The sequence below is a fragment of the Cupressus sempervirens genome, chromosome 3, assembly GCF_028749045.1.
Source record: "Cupressus sempervirens isolate cs-2001-9-10 chromosome 3, ASM2874904v1, whole genome shotgun sequence".
Taxonomy (NCBI): domain Eukaryota; kingdom Viridiplantae; phylum Streptophyta; class Pinopsida; order Cupressales; family Cupressaceae; genus Cupressus; species Cupressus sempervirens.
Genome location: NC_143120.1, coordinates 915,996,719 through 916,017,173, shown reverse-complemented (window position 1 = coordinate 916,017,173; position 20,455 = coordinate 915,996,719).

Sequence of the window (20,455 nt, the reverse complement as noted above, 5' to 3'; positions counted from 1 at the left end):
AGTTTTTATTACTTTATGTTAAAGCCTTGAATAATATTTACCAATACGTCTCATCTTTCTATGGCAAGTATATAAGCAACAAAGTAGAAACTGGCCAAAAAGGTCATGTTTGGTCGACCTTTGTCACACCTGCTCCTTTTATTTCATTTGGTCCCCAATGGTATATCCATGAATTTGGGTACTTTCAGGTTCATCCAACTGCAGCCCGCTCCCAAGCCTTCCCGCGTTGTGGATATAACATCAGCCATCAATTCAACAAGGTGCTGTAAAAATTTACTCATAAAAGCAATCAGAGAAACAAATAAATCAGATCTTCCATCTCTACAAATAGGGTGTTACACTAAACAATTCCATAAATAGCACATAAATTAAATTCCTCTTCATTTATGCTTTTGACGGTAACCCATTTAGTTCTAAAGGTGGAGTGACTTACATGTGTGGAAGCCGATCCTTTGTGGTGCCTGAAACAAGCAATCAACCAATTTGATAAAAACAAACTAGAAGAAAAGTAGCTCATAAACGAAACTGAAAAATCAAATCTTGTCCAACAGGTAACAAATAAAATAAGATAGAAAACAGGTCAAGTTAAATAGGATTTGATGTAACAGAATTGTTCAAACACAGTATTAAAAATGATTCTTATGCATGGTATAAAGTGTTTACTCAAACATTCTATCTTGTAAAAGAGCAGAGAATATATATTTTGTGGCTTTGTATGAACAATGGTTCAGAGATGAAAATGGATTTCATACATCATATATTAATTAGAAAGAATTTATATTTTGATATATTCATATACCATTTTGATGTTAAAATGGAGACAAAAGTTACATCAATGACTACAAACTAGAAGAAACAGATGTAGCCATTACCTCATTCCTGTCTTTACATGCAAGCAAAATGCAGAAACATAGAGGCCATTACCTCACACTTGTCTTTACATCTAAGCAAACTGTAGAAACCTAAAGGCCATTGTCTCAGACCTGTCTTTATATGCAAGTAAAATGTAAAAATTTGGAGGATAGATGGTACTTGCACAACGCATGCAATATTTCACCAATTTTGTTAATTAATTAGAAAAAGACTACTTAGAAAAATAGTTCCAGCCAACCAGAAAATGTAAATAAGAGGATGAAAAATAGACTAATAAAATGAAATAGCCAAAACCATAGTTTGAAAATTTCTGACACAGTTTTTAAGAACAGATTAATTGAAAAAGAGACATGAAAACTTTAGTCTCCTGCCTTAATGACAGGGACTAATAAAATACAATGTGAATTAATTCTTAGGTAGACATTTCCCTTCCTCAGATGATTGAGTTATTCGCCCATTTCAAAAAAAAAATCATAAGAGGAAGTAAAGCATACTGTTTTCTACAGAACCTAATAATAGATGCTCCTCAACCCTTCTTCATAATCCTAATTCATTCACAATTCTTAAAATATTATTTGTCAAAAATAATTGAAATTAAATTATTTATTGAACAAGATCACGCAGACGTAAATCTTACAAAATGGAGCAACAAATCATAGAAGGTAACAATGAAAATGAATTCTTCGTGTTGCTCTTTATTCGGTGCAGACTATAGAAGATAAAAGTTTATCAAAGATATCACTCAGTTCATTTATAGCAAAGAATAATATGAATATTAGTGTAATAGTACATATTTTATCTGCAGCACTTGGGATCCGGAATATGGCTGGCGCAGTTGGTACATGATCGTGGTCTCTCCGCAACTTGAAACAGATTATTAAATCTTTCTTTGTTGTAATTGTCATCTGCATCAGCATTTACTTTTACGTCTGTCCTAAGGCTATATCGAGCAGAAACTTAAGGGTAAATAAAAGAGTTACAACAAGAAGCACTCCAATTATTCTGATCATATTTGAGCCCGCCATTTTCACTGCTGAAGAACGTACTCAGAAAGAGATGTTGTTCGTTGAATAACTGGGTACGAAGATAAGCTCCCTGAAATGCAATGTATTACGGGGAGATCGAATGAAACTCCAATACATAATACAATATACTTATAGTGCGAAGCACGGATAAACAACGATCGGAATAGTTGAACATTATAATTCGTAGATTGACCCATTCAAAATTTTGAATACGCAGAATTGTGCGTATTATATCTTGTTGAAACGCTAATTATATCTCATTCAGACACAAGATTTGAGTCAAAAGTATTATGCTGTTATACCGTTAGTATGCTATGGTGTACGTATCTTACCAGTAAGTTCAATGATCAAACAGTTCAGTAAAATTGTATATCTTAATCGAATCAAGTGTTAAAATTTTGTATCATATCTATTTTCTAAGCAACATTAAAATTTGTAAAAATATCTTCATTTATGTCATTTGGACTTTTTTAACAAATTTAAAAAATAAATAAATTATTATTTAATCATTTTAATCATATTATTTATTAATCCATATCTATTGAATGAGAACATTGATGCAAGGCCATCTCAATAAAAAAACTACAATACTTATTGAAATAGAACAATCACTTTACTTTTTTTCTTATTTTGTATTTATTGTACCTAGCCCAATTTCATCATGTGAACATGATGACCTACACATAACATTTTAATCAAACTCCTTTGCTAGAGTCTTGTAATTAAATTATTTTCCAAGACCTTCTTGTTAGTTCTTGGTGAAAGCTTGCAAGGGTTTCAAATATTTCATCTTCATTATAAAATCATCAAGATTCTCTCAAAAAGCTTTCTTTGGATCTTGTCCTTGAGCTTATTATATCTAGCTATAGTTTCAAGATTTCTTTAAACATTTTTCAGTTGATCCTTCTTTGTAGAATATTGTGTTGCAAATGGATTGACCCAAAATCATTTCCCAAAACAATCATCTTTAATATTTTTAAAAATAATTTCATTAATATTTTAAAAGATATAAATGCATCTAATTTTTCTTTGCCTTATAATCACAAATTTTCACTGTTTTCTAAACCAAAGATATGATCTAATGTGCTTGTTTAGATTCAATAGCAAAAATGTGAACTTTTGACATCAAGTTTCTCACATCCTTGTTTATTGGGTTTAGAGAATACCTCAATTATTGTCAACATTGGTCCTCTAATCCATGTCACTATTAAATTTAGTTTCCATCTTAGAGGTATCTTGAATAATACAATGATTCTACTCATACCAATTAGATTGACTATTATCATGTGTTATAATCTCTTATGAGAATAATATCTTGTCAATAAGGATAATAAGATTATAGCTCACTTATCATTATTCTACTCCCATTTTTCATATTTGAATTGCAATTAAAAATAAAAAATAAGATTAATAATGAATATAACCTAATGATAATGGAGAACTTTAATGATCATATATAATTAGATCTAAACTAGCTAATATATACTCTATATGTAGAATTTGCGATGCATCGAGTCATTAATTTTTTCATTATTCACTTTTAATATACATTAAAAAAATTCAATGCCTCGATGCATCTCGGCGTATTCTACATACAAAGTATATATTAGCTAGTAGCAGTCACGACGTGCATAACAAATTGAATAATTAATTTGATTATGTTTCAAATATAACTTATTATTAAGAATACTCTTGCTATATATTTATTTGATTATGTTTACAATTTATATCATGGTTAGGTTTAGTATTAGGATTTCTCTTACCATATATTATTTATTATAATAATTAGAGATAAGGTTTAGTGTTAATGTTGGGTCTATCATCTTGTTTAGAGTGGAAATATGCTTAGTGTTAGTATTAAAGTTAGGGATAGGGTAAGGGTCAGGACCTGTACTTATATTTATGATTATAAAAATTTAGTAAAGTTAGAAATAAATTTTTGATCATGATATGTTTATAATTTAATGTTAAGGTTTATTGTTAGCATTAGATTTATGTTAAGGTTTATTGTTAGGGTTAGATTTATGGTTAGGGTCATAATTTATATTTATGGTTATGATTATGTTTTTCCTTTAAATCAAAGTTAATGTTATGGTCGGGATTAAGATTAGAATTATAATTAGGGTGATTGAATAGTTAGGATAGAGAATATTATTAATATGTTTATGATACAATAACAATTATTATACTCCAAATACTTAAGATTAGGATTAATTTTAATGTTAGAGTTCAGATAATGGACAATCTTGAGATTTAAATTATGTTTAGGATTATGCATACAAGTAGAATTTTGGTTTGAGAGACATGTAGATTTTAGTTTATTTTTGGTGTGTACAGTATAAATAACACTCCATCTCTATTTTCCATAATGCTATCTATTTTAGAATTTTATTGATGGTAATTTATACATGATGGTTAGGTTTATACATAGAATTAAGATTTATTATAAATAAATTTAATGTTTGATACATTTGTGTCACCACATATTTGTCACTTCCATATAAAGTAATATTTTGATAACAAACGTATTAGAAAGTCATGCATATAGACCTATGAAAGTATAGCCTACACATGTTTTGAATATAGAGCTATGAAAGTAACTATACACATTATGTGAAGAATTAAAAAAACTGAATTTCATTCTATTGTAGTATAAGTTAAGAAAGAATATGGAAGACATTTATAAAACCACATAAAAACCACATATTAAAAAAGAAAAAGAAAAAAAGTTGTTGATTGTCAAACTTACACAAATCAAAGAGAAAAGAGATGTTATGATATAATCATATTTAATAACCAATAAGTACCACAGGTCAAAGAAGTAATAACTATATATAAAGCACTTCGCCATAATGATGTAAGTACATGGCGTATTCTTTAGTTATCAGATTGGTATTACAACCTTTATTTGTGCAATGATCACGATGAACTTCTTTGATCATTGATGGAAATGCATCTGCATAATGACATGCATCATGTACTCTTTTTGCAACATCCACCATTTTCCATATTTCTAACTCATCAGGATCATTAATCATTAATGCCATGTGTTCAAGAATTTTCACGATACCTTTGCAGTACTCTGTAACCAATCTTACACATTTATCAATATCAGATTCAAAAAATGTATTAGAGTTTACAGAGCCATTTGGGCTTCCAACAATGATTTCTAATTTATTTTTTGAAGCATCCATTGTTTCAGTTCTTTACTGCAAAAAAACTAAAAAATAGAAAAGATTAGTATTTCAAAATTATAAGTTTAAAATTAACCATAATTTGTAATAAAGTAAGAGTTAAAATAAATAATGTTTAGTACTACATGTTGTGCAAGAAATATTAAAAATACTTAGAATAAGAGATTTTTTTTTTACCAAGTAAAAATATGAAAATGCAATTTTTACCATTCAAATAACTAACTCAAGTACAAAATAATGTATTTGAATTACCAAACTTATATAATATAAATAAATGAGCATTAGATTTTATCACCAAGCATTTGGATCAAGAGAAAAATTATAATAATATTGTTCATTATTTTGAGAAGTACTAATCACCAAAATTTATTGATAATGTCTATAATATATCAAAAAAATAACAAAAATGTGTTGAAAAAATTCACAATCTATCAAATAACTTCTAAGGTTCCCAATTGGCTTTGTTCTTCCTTTCTTCTAGCAACTTGCTTCCCTGCCTTCATTTTTTCATATCGGTCATAAGTGAAGGGTGGCATAATTCTTATTCCTTACAAAGATTTGACACATGATACTGCCACAAATGTGAGACTAGTTCTTTCAATGGGACCTATATCAATAGTATCTCTTTATAGTGTTAGCCCTCGTGACTTGTGTATAGTTAAAGCCCATGCTAGTCTCAATAGAATCTGCTTTGTGTTACCCCTATCAATTGCAGGAATTGGAAGTCTCTGAGGATGATGGTCATTGAAAGGAATTCTAGAGTAACTATCAAATTCCACAAGTACATATGATGGTAGTAGAGGTGGTGCACTTCCAGGTCTATATACAATACTTCGAACATATCCTAATGCTCCATTGACAAGACTAGCTTCAATCCATAGGTTTGAAGTTAGCATCAACCTTGCATCTTTTCTAAGTAGTAGTTCCATGTCCAACTCATCACTTCCATCTCCATCCATAGAACTCTATGTTGTTTTAACAACAATGCTTCGTGCAATAGGATTTGTCAATGATAGTAACATTTTCTTATTATGATTGTACATATTTTCATTTTTTGAAAATAAATGAACACCGCTTTGAAACTCCTCATTTTCTGTAATACTCATGTTTGAATTACATCTTGACATAATTATCATCCAATCCTCTAGTGTGGGGTTTGCATCCCTTATATTTGATAGAAGAACATAAAATCTTTCTTGCTCATTTCTTTGTCCATCTTGTATAAATATGTGATTTAAAGTAACTACAATATGGAATTCTTGCCATAGTAGCTTTGCATGCCCTCTACTTTCATAGACTAGTCTATCACCAACTGGAGGCAATTGTGCCAAATCTCCAACCAATATGATAGATATCCCTAGAAAAATATTGAAAACATGTTATATGAAATAATATTACTTTGGCTTTAGTTTTCTAATAGTAAAGAAAAAAAGTAAATTAGTATGTGAATCTCTTACTCTAAGAAAATGAAATACTAAACATACCTCCAAAATTTTTATGGCTATTATTTAGGAATGCTTGTTGAAGACGAGAGTCTATGTTTTGGATTAACCTCTCTCCAAGGAAGCTCATTTCATCTATCAATATGTATTTTACATTAGATAATTCCTCTTGGAAATGTGCAAGTCTTGTTCCTTTTAGCTCAATGAATTCTTTAATAGGTATTTTCAACTTGGAATGGATCGTTGATGCACCAATGTTGAATATTGCAACACCTATCGGTGCAAGTAGAAGGAGAGGAGAGCATTGTGGAAAGGATGATTTTTGTAATTCTTGACTTATTGCACCGATCAAATATGACTTCTTTGTTCTTGCTATCCCTTGAATTATCATGCATAAGGGTGATGCATCTTGACATGTATAATAGTGTGACATTATAATGTTAACTACTTTACTTTGTTGTTCATTGAGCTTTTCATAGTCCACACATTGTGGCATCTCATCTAGTATAAGACAACCTTCATTTCTCATCAAGCTAATGAAATTTATAGCTTCATTTGTGTATTGTTCACTTTGAAATTCTTGAGACCAATTTGTTTTTCGATCAATATCTCTTCTCCCCAACATATCAATCTATGAAACTTGCATAATTTGAGCATGATGAAGTCTAGATAAAATCTCCCATTCATTCTCTGTAGTAGTGCCTTGGGCATTATCATTTTCTTCAGATTCTGAATCAGACTAATTTTCATTATTGTCTGAATCTGTTCTTTTTTCAAGGTGCCATGGATTATATCTGAAGTTATCCCATGTTGCAACTTTAGAATCATCATTATTTCCAATATCTATGTGAATGTCATGAAAAGGTTTATAAAGAAATAATTCTAAATAGCAAAAATCAATCCATTTTTCTAAGTCATGTACAGGAATTGAGTAAAATCTAAGAAAGACTCTTACAATAGCTAATTTTTTCCTTGGAATCCATTTATCATCACCTCTCTTTTTCTTGTTATATATCCATGATTTCGCAACATCAATAAGGCACAAAGCTTCCATAAAGTGTGGCCTATTTTTATAAGTATCAATGAAAGATATCGTGTATTCCTCATTTTCTTCATCAACATTAGGTCTACCCATTTGAATACTTCCTTTGAAACATTGAAGTTGACAAATACTCGACTACTCTACACCAAAGGAAGCTCTAGTAGCATATACTTGTTTCTTGTGCCCCAATATCCCTTTCTATTAATGTTTTAGTGAGTAGTCTCTTATAAGCTTTTGATGCTAAATCATCAAGATTTTCTACATTTGCTAGTCAAAATAACATCTGATAGTATGTCTCTAAACTTCTTTCAGCTTTGGCGTCATAACTTGCAATATACTTAATCACCACATGTTTAGACATATTAGGTTGCCAATCAATATTTTCTCTCCAAAGTTGTAGTATGTAACGGTTATATGAGTTAAATCTATCATCATTTCTAAATGGCTCAAATATTTTTTCACTAGTTTCTAAATCTTTCTTTAGTCTAGATGCTTCTAAATTCAACGGCCATGGTGCATTATACCTATATTTCATTAATATAGCATTTTGATAAATATAATGATATAGAAACAAATAATATTATTAACAATTGAAATAAATTGAATCAATTAGGAATCACACATACCTACAAACCAATTTTCCTCTCTTTTTACGTAGGCATGCACCTTCTTTACACATTGTGTGCCTCTGTACAATATTTAAAATCTCATCATAGTCATTGTTGAAATCACTCTCAACTAATTGTCTAGTGTTTTTTAAACATGGGTGTAGACTAAAATTTCAATATACCTGAAATACAAATTTAGATCAAGTTGAATATCATAATTGTATTTATTTTAAAGTGAATAAAGTAAAGATAAGGTTGAATTTTTATTTATTTATTATCATACCTATATATTTCGAAGATGTGTATCTCGCCTAGGATTGCATGCGTGAACCAAATCATGGAGATACGATGCAACATAGTACAACTAATCTTGATTATTCCAATCAATATTTTCCATTTTTAGTGCTCCTTTTAACCAAATAAAACCAAGGACATGTGCAGATCCCCTATGTTTCCATTCATATCTGAACCGATAGTCTTCAACATTCATTCCATTCTTGAGTATTTCTTTTCTAAAAATGGTATTTCGTAGATGCATGTATTGTGCAACAATGTGTGGGTAGTCAATGATATTTTGTTTCCTCCACATTTGTGCTTCTCTTGGATCACTTGGTGGTGTTCCAAGCATCATTGCATGCAAGTCTGGCCAATAAATGTCTGCTGCACTTAATGTAAAAAGTATTGTTGGTGATCTAAGTTGGTTAAGCATGTCTGTCAATTCTGCTCGACACTTTGTCCAATATGACCGGGTTCCCCTTAAATTGGTCCCAAACCTCATCAATCTATCTGCTAAATGAGAATGTTGTGTTTTCTGCATATCTTCACACAACTCTTGTATTGTAATTGGCATTTCTTGTAAACTTCTTTTCATGCAAACAATTGTAGAGCTATGTGCTCGATGTCTCATAATCATATTCAGCATATGGTAATGAAATCTTGGATGTTTTCTAAATTTTTTATCTCTATATCATATCAAGTGTTTGATATATTCGTGTAGATATACTCTCTTCAATCGTGGTTCTAACCAATCACATTTACCATTAGGGAAATGTCATATCAAGTAAACCTAGCATGATATATTCATTTATGGGAGATGCACCAATGTTAGGCCAATCCATTATTGTTGTTGGGTCTATGTTAGGATTTTTGACCCATACATGAATTAACTCCAATTCTCTTTGCACATTTGGTGGTTTGGATGCCATTGATGTTGTGTGCTCTATTATATTTATCTCATTTCTCTCAACTAAAGGGCCTGTAAAAACAACATCATTTCTATTAGAATCAAACTCTATATGCACTTTTTTTAACTCACTGAAAATGTTATTTTCTACATTTGGTGATATATTATCGAAATAATTTTCATCAATAATCACATTAGAGTAGAAATTATCATGCATAATCTTGTATTGTAAAGTAGCATACACACGATCTATGTTTACTGTGAAATTATAGTGTGTTCCCCGTTGATCCTTTCTACACACTACAGTCAATGGATGATCTTTAACTAAATGAGGCAATTTCTTTGCCACACTCTCAATATTCTATGGAACTTATTGTGTGTCCCCTATATTTTAATTAACCTCCTGTTGCATGTGTCACTTGTAATATTGGGCTGACACACACAATGAGCATTTCTTCCACTTGAGTTAAATTTGCTAAATCTATTGGTTGTGCCTCTGGATCCATATTATTTTCAATTGAGAATCAATGGATGCCCTTTTCTTGTTTGCATCGAGTACAAACAGGACCTTGAGGAGTACGAGAGATAGTAATTCCTATATAGCCTTCTTGGCAAATGTAGCACATGGTTGGAGATGCCAATTGTAATATCATGAAATTAGTTTCTAGCAATCCATTTGCATTAGGAAAACCATGTTGAGATGATTCAGGAGTTGATCGTACTCCATTTTGATTTATATTTTCTAGTGTCTCTGCAACACGTTCAGCTAAAGTAAAAGCTTCCTCTTCAAGATTCCTTGCACAATCCTAATTATGTACATTCATTTAAATATTTTCTTGATGTCTATTTTCTTTTGTTGCTTGCAGTTGGAGATTATTATGTACTTCTCCTACACTGTATTGACATTCAGTGTGTATAGGATGTATCCCAACATTATTTTGTTCTCTTATCAATTGTTGTTCATGTGCCTCCTCAAATATGCCTTGATGTGTATTCCTTTCATAATCCTGATTATGTACATTCATGGCAATATTTTCTCAATGTGTAATTTCTCGTGTTTCCTATAGGTGGGCATTGTTTTGTATGTTTCCTACACAATTTAAACCTTCATTATTTATAGGATGTATCACAACATCCCCCCCCCCCCCCCCTCCCCGTCTTATCTCTTGTTGTGCATGTGCCTCCTCAGATGTGCACAGATGTGTACATCTATTTGTGTTGATATGTAGGTTGTCTATGTTATCCTCTTGTATTCTTTCACTTTGTAATTGTTCAATAGTAACATCTAGTCTATGTTTACCATGTTGTTCTAGTTCAATGCTATTCCCCTAACTTTCAAATTGATCACTTTGAGCATCTGCCTTTTTTTGCATATGACGTTTACGATATTACTATTGATATTGTCTTTTATAATGTTTTCTCTACTCCTCTATCTCAAAGAACAGCTTTTTTGGTTGAACCATAACTAATCTAGAAAATACATAGAGAAATCAAATAAATAAAAAATAGTTATTTATAGTATTTTGATAAGAATAATATTATGTAAACATAAACACTCAAAATAGAAAGGAATCTTTGGATACAAGTATATTAAAAAAATGCTTATATTATAAATATTGTAGAGTAAGTAATTTTGTTGAATTGTTCATATTTACTAAAATTTTGTATTTCGACCTACATTTTGATATCATCTAAATGTCCCAAAATTCCACATTTATGTATTTATTAAAGTTTAACATATATTTTATAAATGTTAGAAATAGAGGAATATTTAGGTACATTTTTATATTTAGTAAAATTCTATGTTGTTATTTATTGCGTTCTTTATCATGTAAGAATTACTATACATACTCTTAACTTTTTAATAACTTATTACTTTTGGGAATACATTAAAATTATATTGTATTTGTTCTAAAATATGAGATTAATAATGCAATACATGCAAAAATATATATTTTATTTTCATAAAACCATAATTTAGTAGATACAAAAATGTGTGTTAGACACTAAAATGTGTGTTGGACACTACAAAAAATTTTAGTGCATGGAGCACTATGACTTTTCCTCGCATTAGACTTCATTTAAATATCTCATAAACCCATCCTTGATTAACTCGGAGTCCCCTTGTTCATATTGCTCATCATAAAATAACCCTTTACAGAAGCCTCCAAAAGTAGAAAATATGTCAACTGTTCCATAGAATGATTCTTTTATTTCTTGAATGTAAGTCACATCATCCCCTTCAATTGCATGTGCATTTGGGGCAATGACTTTAATTCTTTCAATCAGTTGTTTGTGCAAATTCATAATTTCTGTTCCCAATTTTTGGACCTTTGTTTGATTGAAATTGTTTGAATTGACAATTGATACTAAAGGACTAGAAATTGATTTATCAGTCTTTGCAGAATCCTCAAAAGTGGTATTTTTTATTTCTATAATTTCAACATCTTCATCGTTTTCCAGATCTCAGATTTCAACATTTTGTATTTTGTTGATAGGATTCTCCATGACCTAAGATATATAATGAAAGCAAGAAAAATAATGATTTAACAACAATAAAGGAATTAACTATCTATTTAATTATATTTATTTTATTTAGTATTTAAGTTTTAATATTAAAAATATTGACTTACATTAAAAAAAAATTCTAAAGCACTACATTCTATATAATATATCAAAAAATAGTTTAAATAAATTTATGACATAAACGTGCAACAAATATTCATGAATAATTTTCAGTAGGGCTTAAATCTTTGCATAAAAACTTTACAATACAGTCATGATATTCACCAATATTTAAATAATAATTTTAAAATTGATATTCTATATTTTCAAAAAATAATTCTAAATTATAATTTTATGTAGATATTAATTAATCACTAACTTTAAATTGTATTCAATTAATTCTAAAAATATCATTTTCTTAAGTTCAATTAATGTCTTTAGAAATAATTAAAATTTTTACCATGCTAAATATAACTAATACATCCTAAGAAAAATATAGAATGAATGATCAAAAGAAAATACAAATGTAAAAAGTTAGAAAAGTGCATCTAAAATGAAGGATAAAGTTTAAGTTATAGGTATACCTAATCAAATCGCAATGGCTAGTGAAATTTGTTAAAGACTAATGAAATTGTTGAGAACTGATTACTTTGAATGGTATAGATGAAAATATCTAATGTTATGAATTAGAAGAAAAGTATGATATATATATATATATATGTGTGTGTGTGTGTGTGTGTGTGTGTGTGTGTGTGTGTGTGTGTGTGTGTGTGTGTGTGTGTGTGTGTGTGTGTGTGTGTGTACAAAAAAAACATTAAAATGTGAAATAAAACAAACTTGCAATAAAAAATTTGCTAATTTATTAAAAACTAATAATGATTAGTAATGAGATTAATTTAAAACACACAAATAAAAATTTTACTTATTAATACACTTACTTTATTTAAATCAATCTACTAATAACATCATTCTAAACTACTAACTTATTCCTATACAAAACATGGGCATGTTTGTTTGATTTTAAATAAAAAATCAAAGATAATTCCACAATAATGGAAAGAAATCTAGCTGCCATCATGATCCACTCTTATTAATGCATATGCCATATCTCAGCAATAAAAAATTTGAAAAATCTACATGCATGAAAGCTTTTTAAGAGGAGGACAATGAGCATTGTTTATTTCTATAGAAAAGTGGGAGAAAGATTTTGTTGATGTTGATCACGATACAATCACTCTTCTTAGTAGAGTATGGTCTCACTTTTCTTTATTCGCTTGGAGTTTGGATCTAGACAGTCTATGTTTGTTTAGTACTATATCGGATGGACTGTTTGTAATTATTGAAATCTTTTCTATGTTGTGTAGGCTGCTCATTACCTTGGCATAAAGAACCTTGTGGATTTGATATGTAAAACTAAACCTTTACATGAGAAAATTGCAGATGGGGGAGGCAAAACACTATTTTCTCCTACACCTTTTTTTATGGTATACCTTCATATCAAGAAAGTGCAAATGCGGGATGCCAAATGTTGTTTCATCCTATGCCTTCATATCAGTATATTGTAGATTGGGGATACCATATGTTGCTTTTCCCTCCACCATTCAATGAGGTGATCCAAGATAGGGTAGGCAATTTTGTTCCTATTCAATCTAGCTCGGAGCCGGAGGCAGCCAGCAAAATGTTGTTTCGTCTTTCGAATTTTGAATGAGGTGATTCAAGTTTGGACACACATTTTTCTTCCTTGGAGTTGGACGAAGTGGACATCAGTATTTCAATGCACATGGTTAGATCATAGCTTAATATACTTAGGCCAGAAGATAGGCATACTGAGACTGGAAGATTACTAATTCCTAAAGCATCCTAAGAAAATTTAATTTAATCAAATAAGTGCCAATCAATAAAATATGATATCGGCCTAAGAAGAATTCAAGAAAAACCCACAACAAAACTAAAATTTTCACCAAGAAGAAATAAGGAGATACCCACAAATTGAAATAGTAGAAAGATTCTTCCCACAAAGAGCTCCAAGTTAAGTTGATTCTGGATCAAATTTCTATGTTAACAAAACTTCTTGGGTTTCTAAGACACGATTGTCACATTATATGGTAAGTACCTGAGGTTGAATATGAAATAACAATTGGCGTTTCAACTTTTGCAATTAAATCAATAAATTTTTTGAAGTATGGGTTGCCATTTGGCATTTTCAATATATACATTAAAACTGAAGTGGTTTCCTATATTATCGCGCATTATTGACTGAACTGGTTTCCTATATTAGTTTTTTTTGCTATATTTTGGATTTTTACATGTTGATAATGGAATGCTAATGTACAGCCTGAGTTGGCCTAGTGGTGGAGAACTTGTACTCTTGAAAGAAATGTCACAAGTTCAAATCCCACTGGGGGGTAGGGTATGTACGCCTCATTTGTAGCGCCAAGCACCTCTCGAAAAAGAGTACGAGGTAGTCCCATATCACTGTCACCATATGTAAACCCAAAAACTATGGCATAGTGTCATGGACTATAAAAACCACCTTACTTTACCTTACCTTATATTTTGGATTTTTCATTGACAATAGAATGGGGAGAGTTTCTTTTTTCGTTCATCTATTTTTTTTAATGACCTCCTATAGAAAGATTGAATGCCATTGTAAGTTTTACGCCATTATAATTTATCTTCACCTTCCTTTACTCTTATTTTCACTACTTAACAACTTCTTTTAATTTTATTATTTCTTCTTAAGAACTTCATTTAACCCACCCTCATCATTTTTAAAGCCTCAAACATTAACTTTTCTTTGATATAAATCATATCCATTAAATTCTCTTCATTTAACCCACCGTCATCATTTTGAAAGCCTCAAACATTAACTTTTATTTGATATAAATCATATCCATTAAATTCTTTTTTGATTTTCTAACATAATGAAATGAAACGTCTCGAAAAACCCAGTTTATACGTATTGAAAAAGATAATTAGTTAATAAAATCAACTCAGAATTCGAAAAGTCAAAGCTAAAAAATAGTACAGATGCGAGTTTAATTTTAATGTTTGATCCCTTATTATTAAATTAAAAACATCTTTTGAAGACCATGAAAGCGCTTTCCTTCCTCTTCTATATATGCGCCATACTTTTACTTTGAATATCATAGTCGTAAGGTAATTTCGAGCATTGACCCATTCATACACTTAATCTCCCTACGTAAAATATGCTTGTCATGAAGAATGATAAATGGCTGCCAACGTAAAAAAACACCTCCAAAGTCTATTCATCGCCTCTAAAATTGCTGCAATTCAACCCGCCTTTGTTTTACTTTGAATGCCATCTTTGTTTAGCAAATTTCAATCTTGACCAATTCAAACACAATATGCTTTTTCTATAAATACAATTTACTTTCATTCTTCATACCCATTCCTCATCTTTACTCTCTATCTATAAAAACTGCCCCTGCAAAAGAAATGCCACATCAGCAATCCCCGTAAGATGTAGAAAAATCAACGAGCGTCAAAGTTTTTTGAATATTGACTAGTCAACATAAGTGAATTAACTATCATTAACGTTAACTAAAATGATACATATACATATATGTTCAATTAAAAGAAATTATAAATGTGTTACCAGATTACTAATACCAAATTTCTAGATACCAGATGGTCCAATCATGACGACCAAGATGGAATGAGCTCCAGAACTTGTCTAAGAACACAAAGGGAGAATATTGTAGGAGTGCTTTACCACCCTACCATGAAGCTATTAAGCTTCCTCAGAATCTTTCCTGACATGAAAGATACCCAGCCCGACAATGAGGTAAACTAACCAGGTAAAACCAAGAGAAGTAATGGAAGTGTGCAATACATTATTTATAACATATTCATAAGATCTCCATCCATCCTGATAGATAACATAATGCACTCGTGCAATATAAAGCAATTGAACAAATTCATAGTTTTCTCAATATGCACTATCTACACATAGGCATTTCCATCAGTTATTCCAAAAGTAACAATGCATGTTATAATTAACCTGAACAATAAAAAAAAAAAAAATAATAATCATAGAAATTCACTATTCAACCACTTAAACTCGATACAACAGGATACAATATGCCCAAATTAAGAACAATGAACCACATAAATCCTCAACGCTTGCCAGCACAAACGAAAGCTCAATGGCTCTGTTGTCCATCTTCCATCTTCCTTACATAGATTAAATACATGCAGGGCTCTAATAACAATTTATTGAGAAATATCCACATATAATTAATCTCATTTAACAAAATTACTCTCTTTCCAACAGAGCTTTTAACAATCAAAAGTACTACTCCTAAAATTTTCCAACATTCTTCAATCATTCATCGCATGGTGGCTGAGTAGAAAAGAAAGACCATAATTCTTTGAAATCTTTCCAAAACAGTTATAAATTTGGGTTGATTGTAGCAAAAAAGCTTATAATTGTTGTTTGGAATAGATAGCTATACATAGTAATTGACTCTTTCTAACAAAATAAAAGAAGAGAACCAGATTTTGTAGCAGACATCGCTACACAAGACAGACACAACAGTTGCTTTGAAATTTCAGGGAACATTGTGGAGAATAATTATAAAAGAATGGGATGCATATTGAACAATTATTTCCATTAACTCTAAACCACAACTTTTCTATTCAACAACTCTGACGGAATTCAAGTAAATCACATTTGCATTATGATGCTGTAAATAACATTTAGGAATCTTTGTTAGGCAAGAACAGGTCCACAAATCCACCAAGAAATTTTATATAAATTTCAGGCTATCTACCACTAATTTAAAATCAACATCAAACAAAAGGGGAAAGCTATCTAGTGCAGAGGCTCATAGGTCCACAGAGAAATTTTATATAGAACTTGCTCTCATCTATACTGTGAAAATATTATTATCAATGCACAAGGTGCCACAGAGATTAACCTGGGCAGCCAGATCTCATCATTGGGTTTAAAGTAATAAAGCCTAATGAGGAAATTCATGCAACATGTGGATGATGAACAATATGTTTTTATTTTTTGTTTTTTTTCACACAAACCAACCAAAATGTGCTTTACAAAAAGACCAAAGAAATGCTTGACTAACCTTTTCCAGCAGTCAGTAGCAATGAAAGACTAAAGGTCTTCACCTACTGAAGCATCTAATCTCTGAGAAACTCACAATACATAATTTCACAATACACAAATCAAAGAGACAAAATGAGATTGCTAAGGTTGAAAGATACGCTTAAGCCAAAGTTCCATTTCCTCTAAAAAAAAAGTAAATGAATGTTGGAATTGTATGGGCAGACCTCATCTTTTTCCTCTATAGGAACCACATTAAAGACAAAAGGGAAGACAATGAAGCAATAGAAAGATGTTACATGTTTATGGAATTTCAGAGGTTAAACAGGGAATACCTTAACAATGAAGAAGATGACAGGTTCAAAGCATTTGTAAGTTACTTCAAATTCAAAACAATCCAATGGGTTTTACCTCACTACAGAATCTCTATGTAAGGTCCTGAGATTGCTGAAAATATCGCCATTGAAAGCTGTGTTTGGGGACTTGAAATTAATGGGGGCCTCATCCAGAAAAAAGTTGTAGGTGGCTTTCTTCTTTCTTGTCCCATTCAATCTCTTCCTAATACTCATCATCAGAAATCAATTGTTAAACTTGAAACTGACTAAAATATATACTGCAAGGCAGATTTCATATAAAAGTTTTGTTCATGGAGGATGTAAAATTAAACTGAACTCAAAATCTAAAACTATAAACTTACCGTTCAAATCCAACAAATAAAACCGAAAAAGAAAAATCTGAACCTAGAAATTTATGGTTTTAATGTATTCATGAGACCAAAGCAAGAGCTTTGAAAGTCACAAAGGAACTGGACAGGACCATGAATGTTCCGAGAGTGTTAATTATTGTTAGTTGGATAGCTGTTATTTCTGACCCAGAAATAGCAGCACTATTTATGGGTAGCTTGGACAGCTGTTCGTCCTTATCTATGAATAGCGGTTGTATTTATGGGTGGTTTGGACAGCTATTTGTCCACTTGCCAAAAATTAGTAAATGGTTATTGTTTACTAATTTTAGTGATTCCTTTTGGACACTTTGCAACCAATTCTATTATTGGCTGTCGAGTTGTCTTAATCTCAGCCGTTGGTTAGATTTAATCTCGGTCGTTGGTTTACCAACAGGAGTAGTATAGAAAGGGGTCATTGGGTCATTTGGATGTGAAGAAGCTTTGGGAGAAACGTTTGCAGTGTTAGAAAACAGTCTTGCAATGTTAGCAAGGGCGCAGTGTTAGTGCAAGGATAGCAGTGAGGAATATCAGCGAGAGAAATTAAGAGGTTATCGGAGTTCTGCCAGTGAGAGGCAAGGAATTTTGTATCTCTTGATTTGCTGAAGTTTAATATAATTTCTCATCTGTAGAACTGGTTTTCCCTTAGGGGTTTTTCCAGGGACAATTTGTCCAAAAATATTGTGTTGATTGTGTTGCGCATTTCTTTCCGTATTTTAAGTGAAGTTGCAGTTGTCTTATTTTTCGATATTAGCTGGGAATTTATTTTTCAGCAGTTTAATAATCATTTATGATAGGAGATTAATAATCAGTGACTGCAATAGTTTGATTTTTCACATGGTATCAGAGCATTGTTAAGGGTAGAAGAGTTTTGCCCAAGGAAAGAAATTTTGATCTCTTTAGATTTATTATTGCTTTAAACCCTTGAGATGGCTTCAGCTGGTTTGAGAGATCAGGATAGATTGGATGGTGCCTCAAATTTTGGTGTCTGGAAGGCCAGAATTTCTTTATTGTTGGAAGAGAATAGTATCAAGGATTATGCTACCAGTGGTGTACCTGTACCAACGGATGCAACACAGCTTGCAACATATAGGAAGGATGATGCCAAAGCGAGGAGGATTATCCTTGATGGTGTCAAGGATCGTATTGTTCCACATATCTCGGAGCTAGATACAACAAAGAAGATGCGGGACGCCATTCTAAATCTGTCCCAGAATGCTACCACTAACAGGAAGTTGATTCTCAGAGAGAAGCTAAAGAATACCTGGATGAATCAGGGAGAAGACGTCACAAGTTACCTCAGCAGGCTCAGACTTGTCAAGGATGAGTTACTAGCTGTTGGAGATAGCCCTAGTGATGATAAGCTAGTGAGAATAGCCCTAAATGGGTTTACTAAACAATGAAGTGTCTTTGTTCAAGTTGTCAATGGATGAGATACTTTACCGAGTTGGGATCGACTATGGACTGATTTCACTCAGGAAGAGTTTAGACTAAGTCTTGTCAATGGGGCCAACAAGAGTCAGAAAAATGAGGTGGAACAAGAGAACGTTGTCCTAGCGGGTAAAGGGAAAGCAAAGAAGGGATCTAGCAAAGGATCAAATTCACAAAGTGAAAAGAAGAAGAAGGACCTTTCTAAGGTCAAGTGCTTTAGATGTCACGAATTTGGCCACTATGTCAGTGATTGCCCAGAGAGGAAAAAGGGTAAGAAGCAGGTGGCAGCTTTAGCAAGTGCAGAAGAACTCTCCAGCAGAATGGAAGATGAGTTTGCACTCATAGCTTGTATGATTAGCTCAACCTCACAGTGTGTTTGGTATATAGATAGTGGGGCATCATTTCATATGACAGGAGTTAGAGAGTACTTCTCTAGTTACAAGGAGGAGGACACCAACATCCAGATTTCTATGGGAAACTTGTCCAAACTCAACCCTGTTGGGAAAGGGACTGTTCAGTTTCAGAGGGAGAATGGAAAGATAATTCCTCTTCATGATGTGTTATATGTGTCGAGCTTAGGTATGAATTTGATTTCTGTATCTGTTCTTTAGGATAGGGGGTATAATGTACTCTTTAGAGGGACACATGTGTTGATTAAGCACAAGGATTGGAAATCACCCATAACTATTGGAGTTAGGAGTGGTCACCTTTATAGATTGCAGTTTGATACTCCTAAGGCACTTATGAGTACCAATAATCCTAGAGATCTTGGAGAGCTATGGCATAGGAGGTTGGGCCATATTCATCATGGAGCACTTAGATTGCTTCGTGAGACCGTGACATGTGTTCTAGAGGTGAGCACAGAGCATGATGATGTATGTAAGGGATGTGTGTTGGGGAAGTTTGCGAAAGCATCTTTTCCAAGGAGTGACACCAGATCTAAGGGTGTTCTTTATCTAGTACATTCAGATGTTTGTGGACCAATGTCAACGAAATCTCTCAGAGGATATGAGTACTATGTTACTTTTATTGATGACTTCTCTAGAAAGACCTGGATATACTTCTTGAAGACTAAAGATGAGGTTTTCAGTCGATTCCAAGAGTTCAAGGCTCTTGTGGAGAACTCGACAGGAAAGAAGATAAAGGTTCTTCGGTCAGACAATGGAGGCGAGTACAAAGGAAATGTCTTCTAGGAGTTCTGCACCAGAGAAGGAATCAAGAGAGAATGGACTGTTCCTTACAATCCACAGCAGAATGGAGTTGCTGAGAGGAAGAACTGTTCTATATTGGAGGCAGCCAGAGCTATGCTACATGACCAGGACATGCCCCGTTACTTATGGGCAGAGAT